Genomic DNA, 17117 nt, shown 5'->3' with positions numbered 1-17117 from the left:
GAACCCAAATACCTGTACTTTCTACTTCTCACATGTTGAACTCAAGTACCTGTACTTTCTACTTCTCACATGTTGAACTCAAATACCTGTACTTTCTACTTCTTACATGTTGAACTCAAATACCTGTACTTTCTACTTCTTACATGTTGAACTCAAATACCTGTACTTTCTACTTCTTACATGTTGAACACAAATACATGTACTTTCTACTTCTTACATGTTGAACACAAATACCTGTACTTTCTACTTCTTACATGTTGAACACAAATACCTGTACTTTCTACTTCTCACATGTTGAACACAAATACCTGTACTTTCTACTTCTTACATGTGGAACTCAAATACCTGTACTTTCTACTTCTCTCATTTTCCAAACAGCTGGTTCCTTTAGTCTGAATGTGTGTTTGATGCGTGATCATTATTCTTTAGAGTCATTGCGTGCCTATTGATTTGAACACGATCCGTGTATCCATCATTTCCTGGTCTTCTCTAAAGAAGAGGGACCAATGGAAACGTTGTCATGTTGCCGTTGTTCAGCATGGAAACATTCATTAGCTAACAATGACATTATTGTTCTATTAATATAAAGGGAGGTCAGGTACTCTTTAAAACGATAGTTACGTATGTAACTACGGTTCTATGAATACTGGATGACCGCCAGAGGCGGTGCTTTAGCACTGGATATCTTCCGTCTCGCGCATTCGTAGGTCAAATATTTATATCAACAAAGTCACGTGTGACCTCGTATGACCCCGGAAGCAGTGGCGTAGCGGAGGCCCCGGAGCTTAGGGGGCCCCGCCCCCACTGTAGGCTATCCTCTTAGATTTGTTGGAATGAGCGAAGTTGCACAGCGATTGTCTTTTCTGCTTCCCCGCAAACTTTTGCACGCAACAGACAAGGATCTGTCTGAGTCCGCAAGTGCTTTATCAGGCCAGTATATATAAAGACGACCTGTCAGCAGAGTTTCCTTTCCAGATCCTGTCCCTCCGTAATGCTCTTAGGCCTACTATAAAGAAAATTGAGCGTGGAACAATCAAAGACCTTGCACAAACCCTGCTCATTGAAAATCAGTCCATTTTGCCAAGTATCCCCGATATTGCCACAGCACTGAAATTGTTTTTAACTATACCCGTGACTGTTGCCAGTGCTGAGAGATCTTTCTCAAAACTTAAATTAATAAAGACATATTTGAGGAGCACAATGTCGCAAGAGAGACTGTCTGGGTTAGCAGTCCTTAGTATTGAGAGCCGACGCGCGCGCAGTATAGATTTAAAGACTGTCATACAGGACTTTGCGCAGAAGAATGCCAGGAGACGAACTCTTATAAATAAATAGGCCTACCAAGCAGCTCCTGATTGCATCCTCTATGTAGCCTATAGGATGTGTTTTATTTGTTTGTTTTTTGTAGGCTACTTTTCTTTTATAGAGAATGTTATATATATGTGAACCGTTCCGTTGTGTGAACTCCAATGATGATAGGCTATAACGTTCTACAATATACCTTCGTGTTACAAAAAATACACAGCCACTTGTTTGTAATTTGTCAATGATGTTTAAATCAGATGTATATTAATATACAGTTCCTACTGACCTTACTGTTTAAATCAGATGTATATTATACAGAAAGTTCCTACTGACCCTATACTGTTTAAATCAGATGTATCTTTATACAGAAAGTTCCTACTGACCTATAGGCCTACTGTTTACAAAAGATGCCTGAAAAAATAAACATTTAAAAAAGTGGCCGCGATGTCTATCCCATGTCACTCTATTATTGATTTAGGGCAGGGGGCGGGGCCCCATGGTCCGACCTGCGGGGGAGCCCCGAAATATTGCGCAACGCCACTGCCCGGAAGGCATAAGTTCCGGTGTTGTCAACGAGTTCAGTCCTATGGAATCTTCTCGCGGAAATACGAGATTCCGAGTGACCAAGAAACTCTGGCGGTCATCCAGTATTCATAGAACCGTAGTTAAATACGTAACTATCGTTCTATTTCATCCTTACTGACCGCAAGAGGCGGTGCTTTAGCACTGGATGACCTATACCAACAGAGTCACAAGGAAGTCTGAATACTCCCCCTGCTATAAGGATGGCCTAGGCTGACTCTGCAGGAGGACCACACCCAGCGGGTGAGGGGCAGCAACATTCACCCTGTAGTATCTGGCGAATGTGCTCTAGGATGCCCATGTGGCCGCAGCACTATGTCCTTGCACCTTAGGGAGGAACGCTGTGTTCGGCCATAAGGTGACACCTGAGCCATCTGAGTTCCACCTCAGACACGAGCTGTTCACGGACAAGGCCTGAAGCTCGCTTACACTCTTTGCTGAGGTGATGGCAAGAAGGAAAGCAGTCTTAGATGAGAGCCACTCCAGTTCTGCCTGTAACAAAGATTCAACAGGAGGCAAGCATAGGGCATCCAGCACCAAGGGCAGGTCCCATGTAGGGGCCCTTGGGATATTCGGGGGGGGGGGCGAAGCCTCAGAGCTCCCCCTTAAAAAGAGGGATACCAACCTATGGCTCCCACTGTGCTGTTGTCAGCCCTTGTGTGTTGAGCTGATATAGCAGCCAAATACACCCTGACGGTAGTGGGACACTGGTCATCGTCCAGGAGGGACTGCAGGAACTCAGGCATTTGAGAATAGTCTTCCTGACAGACTCTATGCAGTCGCTCAGCAGTGGGTCGGGCCCCTCCAGTGGCCAGACCCACAGCTGGGGTCGGGGTGCCACATCCGACCCTCCAACTGAGACAAGAGGTCCTTCCTGTTGGGGCGACGCCAAGGCGTCCCACAGCAGAGTCTGTGCAGCAGATGGACAGGCCCGCACCTCGCTGGGTTAAACAAGGAAGTTTAACAGGACAGCCAGGCGGCTCCTGCTAGAATCAAGCAACACGCCTACCAGGAGCGGGGGCGAGAACACTGCCTTCACTGGTTGAGTTGATAACGAATTCCAGATGCAGCGTAACCGGGAGAGGGTGCAAGAACACAGCCTCCACTAGCTACCTGCTGAACGTAAAGACTAGAGCAATGCTCCTACACGCCGAACACAGATAGGGATGTAAATGTCCTACACCACGTTACCAGCAGAGAGAGCGGGAGCGAGCACTGCATTCACCTAGGTGGATTAGATAAGGAAATTTAACAGGGCAGTTTAGCCAGGCAGCTGCTACTAGAATGAAGCAGCGCGTCTACCAGGAGCGGGGGCGAGAACACCGCGCTCACTGGTTGAGTTAATAACGAATGCCAGATGCAGCGTAGGCGGGAGCGGGGTGCGAGAACACAGCCTTCACCAGCTACCTGCTGAACGGAAAGAGTAGAGCCTACTCGCCGAACACAAAAGGGATGTAACTACACCCATGTTACCAGCAGAGGGAGCGAGAGCACTGCCTTCACCTAGCTGGAAAAAAAAGAAGTTTCAACAGGACAGCCTATCCAGTCGGCTGCTGCTAGAATAAAGCATCACGTCTACCAGGAGTGGGGGCGAGAACACTGATTTAGCTGGTTGAGTGACTGTGTCCAGAGCCACCCCCATGAAGGTTAGGCTCTGAGAGGGGTTCAGACAACTGTTCTCCATGTTCACCATGAGGCCTAGCCGGGCGACATGAGAGAGAAGGAGAGCCGTGTCCTGGATCGTCTGTAACCGGGATGGTGCACAGATTAACCAGTCGTCTAAGGAGAGGGAGAGTCCGAATGGAACACCCTGAACTGGAAATGACGGCCTCTGAAGGCAAAGCGAATAAACTGCCTGTGATGAGGCAAAATACGCACATGAAAATAAGCGTCCTTCAAGTCGACGGACGTGAACCATTCCCCCTGGCCACGGTACAAAGAACGTCCGCTGTGCTCAGCACATGGAAAGGTAAAATCTTTAGGAACTTGTTGAGTTCCCTCAGATTGAGGATTAGGCGAAGTCCACCGCCTTTCTTCCATACCAGGAAGTAGGTCGAGTAGAAGCCGGGGGCTGTGAGATGGGGTCCACAGGCTCGATTGCACCCTTGGCAAGGACTGACAGCTCCTGGTTTAGGGCGATTTATTTTGCCAGGTCGCTTATGGTGGTCATCTTGACCCGGCTGAAGACTGGGGGCCAGCATCGGAACTGAAGCTTGTACCCATGGGTTAGGTGGAAACCACCCAGGGGTCTGAAGCTTGAGCTACCCGGTAGTTGAGCTGCTGCTGGGAGAGATAACCAACAGCCGGCCCCAGACCCTCAGTACCTTGCCCCCCGGCCTCTGGCTCTGGGGGGGCGATGGTTAGGCACCGGATACCGAGGCTGCCTTGGGGGTGAGTTAACAGGACCGTAGCAGGTCAGCCCCCTCGTGGGGCGCTGAGTCCCATGGCGGGCACCGGGGTGAGCCGGTGGACGGAGAGTCCTACATGTCTCTGATAAGGGTGACTGTGTCAGCCAAACCTAGCGACGAGTCTGGACGAGAGTAGACATCAGGCGCCCAAGCTCTCTAGACATCAGAGCGAACGCCTGTAAGGAGGCATCACTGAGGCTGGTAGAGGAAGCGCTAAGAGCATCCTGCTGCGGGGAAGCTGAGAGGGCGAGCATGAGGTGAGAGAGGGAATTGCCTATACGGCCCATGCGCTCCGCTGCATCGTAAGCCTTAGTGAGCAGGTCATCAGTGACCCGACATTGGAGTCGAGGGCACCTGGTCTCCGACCTCAGAGCTTCGTCAGGGGAAACTATGAGGGAAGCAATGGTAGGCTCAACAGCCGGCGTGTGGTCAAGGCCAACTCTTGCCGCATCCTGCATGGCTGCCAGGGCTCGGCCATCGGACGCAAGACTGTAAAGAGCCTTAGTGTCCTCCAGCATGCATGTAACTCCCTCAGATACTCACAAGAGGGAGGAACAGTAAAGGTTGCGAAGAGTGCGCCTAAAGAACACACTGGCAGACGCTGTTTCGGGCTGCTGCGCATCCAGCTGCTGGTGAGCCAGTGCCATGGAGCCGTCATCTGCCTCCTCCAAGGGACCATGAGCTGAGGTTCAGGAGCCAGGCCCAGAAGCATGGGATGGGCTCTCACCGTCATACTCATCAAATTGAGTGGCCAAAGCTGCCATCGAGAACACATCGTCCTCTAGAACCAGCTCAGCCACGGGTGGGCAGCGGCGTGCTCTGCACGGGCACCAGAATGGAGAGCCAAGAGGAGTGACTTCATCTGGGCAAGCTCAGTAGTCCACCCTGGAGGACAGCCTATCAGGCTTAGTCCTCTTCTTGGGCGGGGCACCCGCAGCCTCTGCGGTCCAACGCCTAGGATGGGTAGGTGGGCTGTGCAGAGTCGACTGTGCAGGGGGAAGGCCAGCCTCAGTCAGTAGTTCAACCTCGGCGAGTCTAGCAGCTCCTACCGCACGAGGCATGATGGTGCAGTTCATGCACGGGTCCTCCGAAAGGCCCTCCCTCAGATGCTCGAGGCCAAGACAAGAGGGGCAAAGGTCATGGCCATCCTCTGGTTAAAGAGGAGCCATACAGGTGTTAGAGCCGTTAGACCTAGCGATAGCTAGAGCACTCGGCTGACTGTAAATAACTGGGCCAGAAAACAAATATGCAGTGGAGGGGAGTGAGCACAATAGTAGTTAGCTTGAGCGTGAGCACTCTGCTAACTGGGGTGAGAACAATGAAGTCAGTTAATGGTTTTATGCCGTGAGAGGAGAGCGAGAATACTCTCTCCACTAGCGCCGTAGCATGTTAGCCTAAGCGAGAGCACTCTGCTAACTGAAGGATGGAACGGGCATTAAACCAACTGTGTGCAGTGAGAGGGGAGCGGAAACACTCTCTTCACTAGCGCTGAAGCAAGTTAACTTTGAGCGACAGCACTCAGTTAACTGGAGGATGGAACAGGAACCAACTGTGAGCAGGGAGAGGGGAGCGGAAACACTCTCTTCACTAGCGCTGTAGCAAGTTAAAGTGGACCCATCATGCTATATTTGAATAATATAGTGTAGGACCATACCTATATAAGGCATATTTATACTTTTTATTTTTCAAAATACCAAACAGATCATGCTGATGGGCGATTCTGTGAGAACAGCACCATCTACAGGCCTGGCATATGTACTACAGCGTCTCCAGCGCTTTCAAACGGCAATGACCGTGGCTGTCTCCTCCTGATTGGTGGAGTTGGCCCAATAGCCGTAGCACCACTTCTGTGACGTCATATAAGTGTTCAAATCTGGATCAGTCTGTATCAGATCCGTTGCAGCCCCTTTTTAAGGGATTTGGGTATGGAGGAAAAGAGAGAGGGTTGTGTTTTCTGACACTTGGTGAGTTCCCTGGAACACCGGGACACATATTCATGTATAAAAGACGTACAAAAGTATATTTTGCATGATAGGTCACCTTAACTTTGAGCGAGAGCACTCAGTTAACTGGAGGGTGGAACAGGAACTAATTGTGTGCAGGGAGAGGAGAGCGGAAACACTCTCTTCACTAGCGCTGTAGCAAGTTAACTTTGAGCGAGAGCACTCAGTTAACTGGAGGATGGATGCACTTTATATGTCGTTGCCACTCCTTGCATATCATGTATTTTGTTTTTTACCATGTTTGTAAAATGTAATTTCCTTAAATGTTTTATGTGAGGGAATGGAAAGTAGCTCAAAGCTAAATCTGGCACTGTTACGCTTGACATATTTAAATGTCTTACGTGTTCATTACAGTGCATGTCCCTGTCAAATAAACGATTAAATAAAATAATCAATTGTGCGCCGTGAGAGGGGAGCGAAGACACTCTCCTCACTAGCGCTGTAGCAAGTTAGCTTTGAGCGAGAGCACTCAGCTAACTGGGGATAGAACAGGAACTAATTGTGAGCTGTGAGAGGGGAGCGGAGACACTCTCCTCACTAGCGCTGTAGCAAGTTAGCTTTGAGCGAGAGCACTCAGCTAACTGGGGATAGAACAGGAACTAATTGTGAGCTGTGAGAGGGGAGCGGAGACACTCTCCTCACTAGCGCTGTAGCAAGTTAGCTTTGAGCGAGAGCACTCTGCTAACTGGGGATAGCACAGGAACTAATTGTGAGCTGTGAGAGGGGAGCGAAGACACTCTCCTCACTAGAGCCGTAACGGTTCGCTTGAACGAAAACACTCAGCTAACTGGACAATATAATAGGCAAGGAACCAAATGTATGTAGTGAGAGGGGGGCGGAGACGCTCCCTTCACTAGCGCCGTAAGTTAGCTTGAACGAAAACACTCAGCTAACTGGACGATAGAACAGGCAAGGAACCAAATGTATGTAGTGAGAGGGGGGCGGAGACGCTCCCTTCACTAGCGCCGTAAGTTAGCTTGAACGAAAACACTCAGCTAACTGGACGATAGAACAGGCAAGGAACCAAATGTATGTAGTGAGAGGGGGGCGGAGACGCTCCCTTCACTAGCGCAGTAACACATTAGCGACAGCCCCCGGCTAACTTGTACACAGTTATCTCATTAGCTTGAGAATAGATAGCACAATCAGCGATCAATGGTAGCGATCTCACCGGCTGACGTGCAGGAGTGTCCGCTCTTTACCGGTCCGGAGCTCCTAGGGTCCGAGCGGTGAACACCGTGGTCCCCTCCCTTGGGAGAGTGGACAGCTAGCTCGTCGCAGCCTTTGGAGGGCGAGCGTTTTCCTAGCCCGCAGCTCCGATCGAGACGATCACAAGGCTACAGGTAGCGATGAGCTAGAATCTTAATTTTCAATGAGCTAGCTTGGCTTCTACTCAAAAAGTAGTAACCTGCGCAGCGAGAAGATGAAAAAGGACTGAACTCGTTGACAACACCGGAACTTATGCCTTCCGGGGTCATACGAGGTCACACGTGACTTTGTTGATATAAATATTCGACCTACGCATGCGCGAGACAGAAGATATCCAGTGCTAAAGCACCGCCTCTGGCGGTCAGTAAGGATGAAATAGAACAGCTGCTAGTTATGCGTACTTTTTACTGAAGTACACTTCAAAGTTCTTTACTTTGACTTGAGTAAAGAAGTTTAGTCAGTACTTCTACTTTCACCAGAGTATTTTTAAACACGAGTATCTGTACTTCTACTTGTTTGTACTTTTGCCCTCTCTGCCTGCTAGCGTTAGCCGCCGACGTGTGTTTGTGTTTCCATGCGTGTCTACAGGAAGCCCAGAGGGACAAACTGCGAAGGCAAAGTGACCCTGCAGCGCTGCGTGTTCCCGTGGTAACTCAACCGCTGACTTTCAGAGGAGCGTGTGTGTTGTGTGTTGTGTGTTGTGCATATACCAGAAAGGTGTGTTTGTTTTGCAGACTTGAAAGGGATTAAGTGAGAGCTCACAGTTCAGAGAGCATTCACAACAAAACATAAACGGACAGCTATGCAGCCATCGAGGGGAACAAGAGACATTGAGTCAAGATTTAAAGGCTTTGTTTACTATTTATTTATATAAAATAGAAAAGGCGCAGTTTTTATTAATAAAAATCCAAAATGAAAACAGGCTCTTCTAATCATGCAACACACATTATCCTGAGGCATGGGAGATGAAGAAATACAGCTGTGCAAAAGTAAATTACAGATACTAGATGTATGGCAGATTCTATTTACACCCAGGTTCCTATAGTCAACAATGTTATTTCTGTGTGTGTGTGTGTGTTTTTTTTTACTTATTTAGCTCCAGTGTTATAGTGTGTATAACTCAACCACTGCTGTTCCAGACACACACACACACACACACACTAACCTCATTCATATTGACATCCTGAGTTTCTCTCTAACACATATCTACCTGTCAGAAGTGTGTGTGTGTGTGTGTGTGTGTGTGTGTGTGTGTGTGTGTGTGTGTGTGTGTGTGTGTGTGTGTGTGTGTGTGTGTGTGTGTGTGTGTGTGTGTGTGTGTGTGTGTGTGTGTGTGTGTGTGTGTGTGTGTGTGTGTGTGTGTGTGTGTGTGTGTGTGTGTGTGTGTGGTGTGTGTGTGTGTGTGTGTGTGTGTGTGTGTGTGTGTGTGTGTGTGTGTGTGTGTGTGTGTGTGTGTGTGTGTGTGTGTGTGTGTGTGTGTGTGTGAGCTATGTTTCCATGGCAGCAGCTTTAAGTATTACTGTGGCTCTCTCTCTTCATCTGACTTCTGAGAACAGACAGTGTTTTTCTATAGCTCAATAAACTAAGTACTTTTGATGCCTAACCCTAACCGCTTTAAAGAGTCCTCTCCTGCTGATGTTCAGGTGTATATCAGTATGTAGTGTCTCTACTTTAAAGAGTCCTCTCCTGCTGATGTTCAGGTGTATATCAGTATGTAGTGTCTCTACTTTAAAGAGTCCTCTCCTGATGATGTTCAGGTGTATATCAGTATGTAGTGTCTCTACTTTAAAGAGTCCTCTCCTGCTGATGTTCAGGTGTATATCAGTATGTAGTGTCTCTACTTTAAAGAGTCCTCTCCTGCTGATGTTCAGGTGTATATCAGTATGTAGTGTCTCTACTTTAAAGAGTCCTCTCCTGCTGATGTTCAGGTGTATATCAGTATGTAGTGTCTCTACTTTAAAGAGTCCTCTCCTGCTGATGTTCAGGTGTATATCAGTATGTAGTGTCTCTACTTTAAAGAGTCCTCTCCTGCTGATGTTCAGGTGTATATCAGTATGTAGTGTCTCTACTTTAAAGAGTCCTCTCCTGCTGATGCTCAGGTGTATATCAGTATGTAGTGTCTCTACTTTAAAGAGTCCTCTCCTGCTGATGTTCAGGTGTATATCAGTATGTAGTGTCTCTACTTTAAAGAGTCCTCTCCTGCTGATGTTCAGGTGTATATCAGTATGTAGTGTATCTACTTTAAAGAGTCCTCTCCTGCTGATGTTCAGGTGTATATCAGTATGTAGTGTCTCTACTTTAAAGAGTCCTCTCCTGCTGATGTTCAGGTGTATATCAGTATGTAGTGTCTCTACTTTAAAGAGTCCTCTCCTGCTGATGTCCAGGTGTATATCAGTATGTAGTGTCTCTACTTTAAAGAGTCCTCTCCTGCTGATGCTCAGGTGTATATCAGTATGTAGTGTCTCTACTTTAAAGAGTCCTCTCCTGCTGATGTTCAGGTGTATATCAGTATGTAGTGTCTCTACTTTAAAGAGTCCTCTCCTGCTGATGTTCAGGTGTATATCAGTATGTAGTGTCTCTACTTTAAAGAGTCCTCTCCTCTGATGTTCAGGTGTATATCAGTATGTAGTGTCTCTACTTTAAAGAGTCCTCTCCTGCTGATGTTCAGGTGCATATCAGTATGTAGTGTCTCTACTTTAAAGAGTCCTCTCCTGCTGATGTTCAGGTGTATATCAGTATGTAGTGTCTCTACTTTAAAGAGTCCTCTCCTGCTGATGTTCAGGTGTATATCAGTATGTAGTGTCTCTACTTTAAAGAGTCCTCTCCTTCTGATGTTCAGGTGCATATCATTATATAGTGTCTCTACTTTAAAGAGTCCTCTCCTGCTGATGTTCAGGTGTATATCAGTATGTAGTGTCTCTACTTTAAGAGTCCTCTCCTGCTGATGTTCAGGTGTATATCAGTATGTAGTGTCTCTACTTTAAAGAGTCCTCTCCTGCTGATGCTCAGGTGTATATCAGTATGTAGTGTCTCTACTTTAAAGAGTCCTCTCCTGCTGATGTTCAGGTGTATATCAGTATGTAGTGTCTCTACTTTAAAGAGTCCTCTCCTGCTGATGTTCAGGTGTATATCAGTATGTAGTGTATCTACTTTAAAGAGTCCTCTCCTGCTGATGTTCAGGTGTATATCAGTATGTAGTGTCTCTACTTTAAAGAGTCCTCTCCTGCTGATGTTCAGGTGTATATCAGTATGTAGTGTCTCTACTTTAAAGAGTCCTCTCCTGCTGATGTCCAGGTGTATATCAGTATGTAGTGTCTCTACTTTAAAGAGTCCTCTCCTGCTGATGCTCAGGTGTATATCAGTATGTAGTGTCTCTACTTTAAAGAGTCCTCTCCTGCTGATGTTCAGGTGTATATCAGTATGTAGTGTCTCTACTTTAAAGAGTCCTCTCCTGCTGATGTTCAGGTGTATATCAGTATGTAGTGTCTCTACTTTAAAGAGTCCTCTCCTCTGATGTTCAGGTGTATATCAGTATGTAGTGTCTCTACTTTAAAGAGTCCTCTCCTGCTGATGTTCAGGTGCATATCAGTATGTAGTGTCTCTACTTTAAAGAGTCCTCTCCTGCTGATGTTCAGGTGTATATCAGTATGTAGTGTCTCTACTTTAAAGAGTCCTCTCCTGCTGATGTTCAGGTGTATATCAGTATGTAGTGTCTCTACTTTAAAGAGTCCTCTCCTTCTGATGTTCAGGTGCATATCATTATATAGTGTCTCTACTTTAAAGAGTCCTCTCCTGCTGATGTTCAGGTGTATATCAGTATGTAGTGTCTCTACTTTAAAGAGTCCTCTCCTGCTGATGTTCAGGTGTATATCAGTATGTAGTGTCTCTACTTTAAAGAGTCCTCTCCTGCTGATGTTCAGGTGTATATCAGTATGTAGTGTCTCTACTTTAAAGAGTCCTCTCCTGCTGATGTTCAGGTGTATATCAGTATGTAGTGTCTCTACTTTAAAGAGTCCTCTCCTGCTGATGTTCAGGTGTATATCAGTATGTAGTGTCTCTACTTTAAAGAGTCCTCTCCTGCTGATGTTCAGGTGTATATCAGTATGTAGTGTCTCTACTTTAAAGAGTCCTCTCCTGCTGATGTTCAGGTGTTTATCAGTATGTAGTGTCTCTACTTTAAAGAGTCCTCTCCTGCTGATGTTCAGGTGTTTATCAGTATACTGTCTCTACTTTAAAGAGTGTTTATTTGTTAACATCTCCATGACATTTTTGAAAGAGCAACTTCCATTCAGCTCGATCTCACCCTCCCACACACTGTCATGTCCCGCTGCTAATGAATGTGTCAGCGTCAAGACAATGACAAAGACACACACACACACACACACACACACACACACACACACATACACACACATACAACACACACACACACACACACACACACACACACACACACACAGTAGCAGGTTCTTCACACCTTTAGCTGAGTGAGATTTCTGCCTCCTCACTTCCCTAATTGGTCTTTCACACCTTGGTTCCTTCCTTCTTATCTCCTCCACTTTTCTTCTTTCCTTTCAACAAATATGTCTCCTCTCCCTTTCTTTGTGTCCTTTCCTCCTTATTTCCTTCCTTCCATCATTACTTACTTACTTATATACTTCATTATATACCCACTCACTTCCATCCTTCATTCCTTCCTTCCTTTCTTCCTTCCTTCCGTACTTACTTGCCTACCTACTTATATACTTCCTTCTATAATTACTAATGTCCTTCCGTCCTTCAATCATTACTTACTTACTTGTGATACTTATACTTCCTTATATAATTACTGATGTCCTTCCTTCCTTTCTGATTTACCTACTTACTTATGTACTTCCTTCCTTCCCTTGTATCCTTCTTATCTCCTTCCCTTGTATCTTACCTTACTTTCTACTCCCTGCTTTAGTCCCTCCTTCCTTCTCATCTCCAAATCACAATTCTGTCTTCTTTACTTTTTATTTTATATACTTTCCTCCTTCCTTTCCTCCTTCATTCTTTCCGTCCTCACGTACTCCCCCACGTACTTATTTTCTTTCCTACTCTTCGTGTGACCTCTACAGTTAGCGTAACGTTCGAAGACAGTCTGTAAAGTACAGCTTCAGATTCACAATATGAAACCCATCTGGTGGGAACTCATTGGGATTAAACTCTTTAAAGTCTTCCTGTCTCTCGCCCTGTGTCCTAATCGTTGTTAATCACCAGGATGTGTCTCCCGTGAGGGAGACAAGGACGGCATCTCTAATGAAGCAGGAGGGAGGAAGGGGGGAGGGAGGAGGGAGACAGGAGGGAGGAAGGAGGAGACAGGGGGGAGGAAGGGGGAGAGACTCTTATCATCGACAGGAAACAGAGAAACATGAGAGGAAAGAGTAAAAATCAAACGACAAATACGACAAGAAAACATTAAGTTTAATTTATTTTAAATGTCAGCATCGATGAGTAACGTTATTAAAACATGACTTCCCTTTCAGATCGACTCAATCAGAGCTGAAACTAATGGCTGCTGGTCATTATTTAGCATTATTAACTCTTCTTAATTTAGTGAATGAAACCACTAAAGGCGCCCCGTTGAACTTCAGCTCAACATTTATTTTAGTAGTTGTTGGTTTATTTTATTTTGAAGTCAGTTCTTGTTCACTTTTATGTTGAAGTCAGTTTGTGGTCTCTTTTATTTTGAAAATCAGGTCAGTTTTATTTTGAAGTCTGTTTTCTGCTGCTTGCATTTCTTAGAAATTAAAACTTTAATTATATTTTTAAAATGAGTCGTCATACAAACTTCATACTGTTTTTATATTTCCTCCTTTCTCTTTGTGTCGTTCCCTCTCCTCTGATTGGACAGAGATCAGGTGACACAGTAGGGTTCGGAGAGAGGAATCCAGATCATAATAATAGACCTCACCCTCTCAGATGTAATTGGAGCACTTAGTGTAAACGCTGGGCCCACAGTTAATTGCCGTCGGTGGGCGGAGGTGGAGACACTCGACGAGCATTAGAGCTGATTGGAGGTCAGATCCTCAAAGAGAAGATTAGAGAGACCTGCAGCACGCTCTTATTCTGAAAATCCCTCTCTCTCAGGGAAACAGGGCTCAAAGGTCTTATTCTGAAACTCTGTTAGAAAGAGGCAATAATCATTTCTGCAGAGATTCCCTGCATGTCAGATAAGATGTATGGCTATCTGCCTTTGAGAGGAACCTACTGAGAGATACACACACACACACACACACACACACACACACACACACGCACACACACACACACACACACACACCACACACACACACACGCACACACACACACACACACACACAGTCTCTATATAACAAGACCCTCTGGAAGATGTCCCCCTGTCTTCCTCTCTTATTGTTTTCCTTTCTGTTGTTTTCTTCACATTTGTCAGACGGAGAGCTTCACACATCCATCTCTGTCTGTCTGAATAACACACACACACACACACACACACACACACACACACACACACACACACACACACACACACACACACACACTCTTTCTGCTCTGTGATATTCCATCGATCTTGTTACTCGAGAGTGAAACACACAGCACTGTTATTTTTAAAGTTTCTTCTCAGCTGTGATTTAAATCCTAATTTCTCTGGATGTCATTTTCATGTTTAGTATTTCTCTTTCTGCAAAATGCAACTGCGGTTTGAACATGCAGTACGTCCGTCAGGACTGTAGTCTCTGTGGGGCTTTCCTCTGGAGGTATAGCGCGTTAACTGTCCGGCAGTGGCTCAGTCAGTAGGGGCCTGTGAGCCGTAGGGTCGCCGGTTCAAGTCCCTGAGCAGACCTGAGTGTGGACTGCTACATGGAGAGGTCCCAGTTCACCTCCTGGGCCCTGTCGTGGTGCCCTTGAGCAAACACCCACACATCCCCCCCCCCCCCCCACACACACACACACACACACACACACACACACACACTCTCGCCTGGGGGCCATTTATCTCTCTGTGTGTTAATGCACTGTTGACCCAGTGAGCTACAATAACTGGTGTTAAAAGTGTTTGTGTTGTTTGTGTAAATATGCAGCCACAACAAAGGCCAGAGTAACTGCAGCTAATCATTAATAACCTGCGGCTGTGTGTGTGTGTGTGTGTGTGTGTGTGTGGTGTGTGTGTGTGTGTGTGTGTGGTGTGTGTGTGTGTGTGTGTGTGTGTGTGTGTGTGTGTGTGTGTGTGTGTTTGAGGATTCCCACGTTCTCAAAGCATCTGGTTTTTATCTCATAAATGCCGTCGCTGCTTCTTGGTTTTTCTTCGCGTCCTTCTGTCGCTTCAAGGTGAGCTTTTTTTTATAATCCAGACGTTCGATATGTCCCCTCATCGGAAATGAAATCCCCAGCTCTTGCAGAAACAGGAAGTGACCCGTCTCACACAGCGGGGGGTCACACAGTAATGGTCACTCGGGGCAGGAGTGAGCGTAAAAGATCATACAATGTCCGAGAATGAAAAAAGAAGATAATTACGAGTTGTCTCTCGTATGAATGTGACTTCTAACGACATCAGAGGTCATTCTGTGACCTGAGGGGGATGATTGGTGAGGAAATACTGGCCGGCTTTACATACTAGAGCATCAGAGAATAAGATAACCATATATAGAAATACAATCCCTCATCAGGAAGTGGAGTACAAAAACACCTTTTAAAATGTGTGTAAATGAAGCTTCAGGATATCAATGAGACTGCAGAGTGGATAAGAGAGGAGAGGGGAGCTGGAATAATGACCATAATATATAACAGACTACAAATATCCTTTGAGCTTCAGGTCCTATCCTTTGAGCTTCAGGCCCTATCCTTTGAGCTTCAGGTCCTATCCTTTGAGCTTCAGGTCCTATCCTTTGAGCTTCAGGTCCTATCCTTTTAGCTTCAGGTCCTATCCTTTGAGCTTCAGGTCCTATCCTTTGAGCTTCAGGTCCTATCCTTTGTGCTTCAGGTCCTATCCTTTGAGCTTCAGGTCCTATCCTTTGAGCTTCAGGTCCTATCCTTTGAGCTTCAGGTCCTATCCTTTGATGCTTTCAGGTCCTATCCTTTGAGCTTCAGGGTCCTATCCTTTGAGCTTCAGGTCCTATCCTTTGATGTTCCGGTCCTATCCTTTGAGCTTCCAGGTCCTATCCTTTGAGCTTCAGGCCTATCCTTTGAGCTTCAGGTCTATCCTTGAGCTTCAGGTCCTATCCTTTGAGCTTCAGGTCCTATCCTTTGAGCTTCAGGTCCTATCCTTTGAGCTTCAGGTCCTATCCTTTGAGTTTCACGTCCTATCCTTTGAGCTTCAGGTCCTATCCTTTGAGCTTCAGGTCCTATCCTTTGAGCTTCAGGTCCTATCATTTGAGCTTCAGGCTCTATCCTTTGAGCTTCAGGTCCTATCCTTTGAGCTTCAGGTCCTATCCTTTGAGCTTCAGGTCCTATCCTTTGAGCTTCAGGTCCTATCCTTTTAGCTTCAGGTCCTATCCTTTGAGCTTCAGGTCCTATCCTTTGAGCTTCAGGTCCTATCCTTTGTGCTTCAGGTCCTATCCTTTGAGCTTCAGGTCCTATCCTTTGAGCTTCAGGTCCTATCCTTTGAGCTTCAGGTCCTATCCTTTGTGCTTCAGGTCCTATCCTTTGAGCTTCAGGTCCTATCCTTTGAGCTTCAGGTCCTATCCTTTGAGTTCCAGGTCCTATCCTTTGAGCTCCAGGTCCTATCCTTTGAGCTTCAGGCCCTATCCTTTGAGCTTCAGGTCCTATCCTTTGAGCTTCAGGTCCTATCCTTTGAGTTTCACGTCCTATCCTTTGAGCTTCAGGTCCTATCCTTTGAGCTTCAGGTCCTATCATTTGAGCTTCAGGCTCTATCCTTTGAGCTTCAGGTCCTATCCTTTGAGCTTCAGGTCCTATCCTTTGAGCTTCAGGTCCTATCCTTTGAGCTTCAGGTCCTATCCTTTGAGCTTCAGGTCCTATCCTTTGAGCTTCAGGTCCTATCCTTTGTGCTTCAGGTCCTATCCTTTGAGTTTCAGGTCCTATCCTTTGAGCTTCAGGTCCTATCCTTTGAGCTTCAGGTCCTATCCTTTGAGTTTCACGTCCTATCCTTTGAGCTTCAGGTCCTATCCTTTGAGTTCCAGGTCCTATCCTTTGAGTTCCAGGTCCTATCCTTTGAGTTTCACGTCCTATCTTTGAGTTTCAGGTCCTATCCTTTGAGCTTCAGGTCCTATCCTTTGAGTTCCAGGTCATATCCTTTGAGTTCCAGGTCCTATCCTTTGAGTTTCACGTCCTATCTTTTGAGTTTCAGGTCCTATCCTTTGAGCTTCAGGTCCTATCCTTTGAGTTTCAGGTCCTATCATTTGAGTTCCAGGTCTTATCCGTCCTATCCTTTGAGTTCCAGGTCCTATCCTTTGAGTTTCAGGTCCTATCCTTTGAGTTTCAGGTCCTATCCTTTGAGTTCCAGGTCATATCCTTTGAGTTCCAGGTCCTATCCTTTGAGTTTCAGGTCCTATCCTTTGAGTTTCAGGTCCTATCCTTTGAGTTTCAGGTCCTATCCTTTGAGTTCCAGGTCCTATCCTTTGAGTTTCAGGTCCTATCCTTTGAGTTCCAGGTC

General features: G+C 46.1%; 1 protein-coding gene across 1 annotated transcript in view; it reads right to left on the bottom strand.

The window, feature by feature from the left end:
* LOC117533361 (stonustoxin subunit beta-like) overlaps positions 1–7766 on the bottom strand; it is a 42771-nt gene extending 35005 nt beyond the window's left edge. The window contains 1 exon segment of the mRNA XM_034197057.1: positions 7470–7766. The gene's annotated coding sequence lies outside the window, so the exon portion shown is untranslated.
* Positions 7767–17117: the final 9351 nt, after the last annotated feature.

The sequence above is a fragment of the Gymnodraco acuticeps genome, unplaced genomic scaffold, assembly GCF_902827175.1.
Source record: "Gymnodraco acuticeps unplaced genomic scaffold, fGymAcu1.1, whole genome shotgun sequence".
NCBI classification, from domain to species: Eukaryota; Metazoa; Chordata; class Actinopteri; order Perciformes; family Bathydraconidae; genus Gymnodraco; species Gymnodraco acuticeps.
Note: the sequence above shows the minus strand (reverse complement) of the source record. Positions and strands in the feature narration are given on the sequence as shown.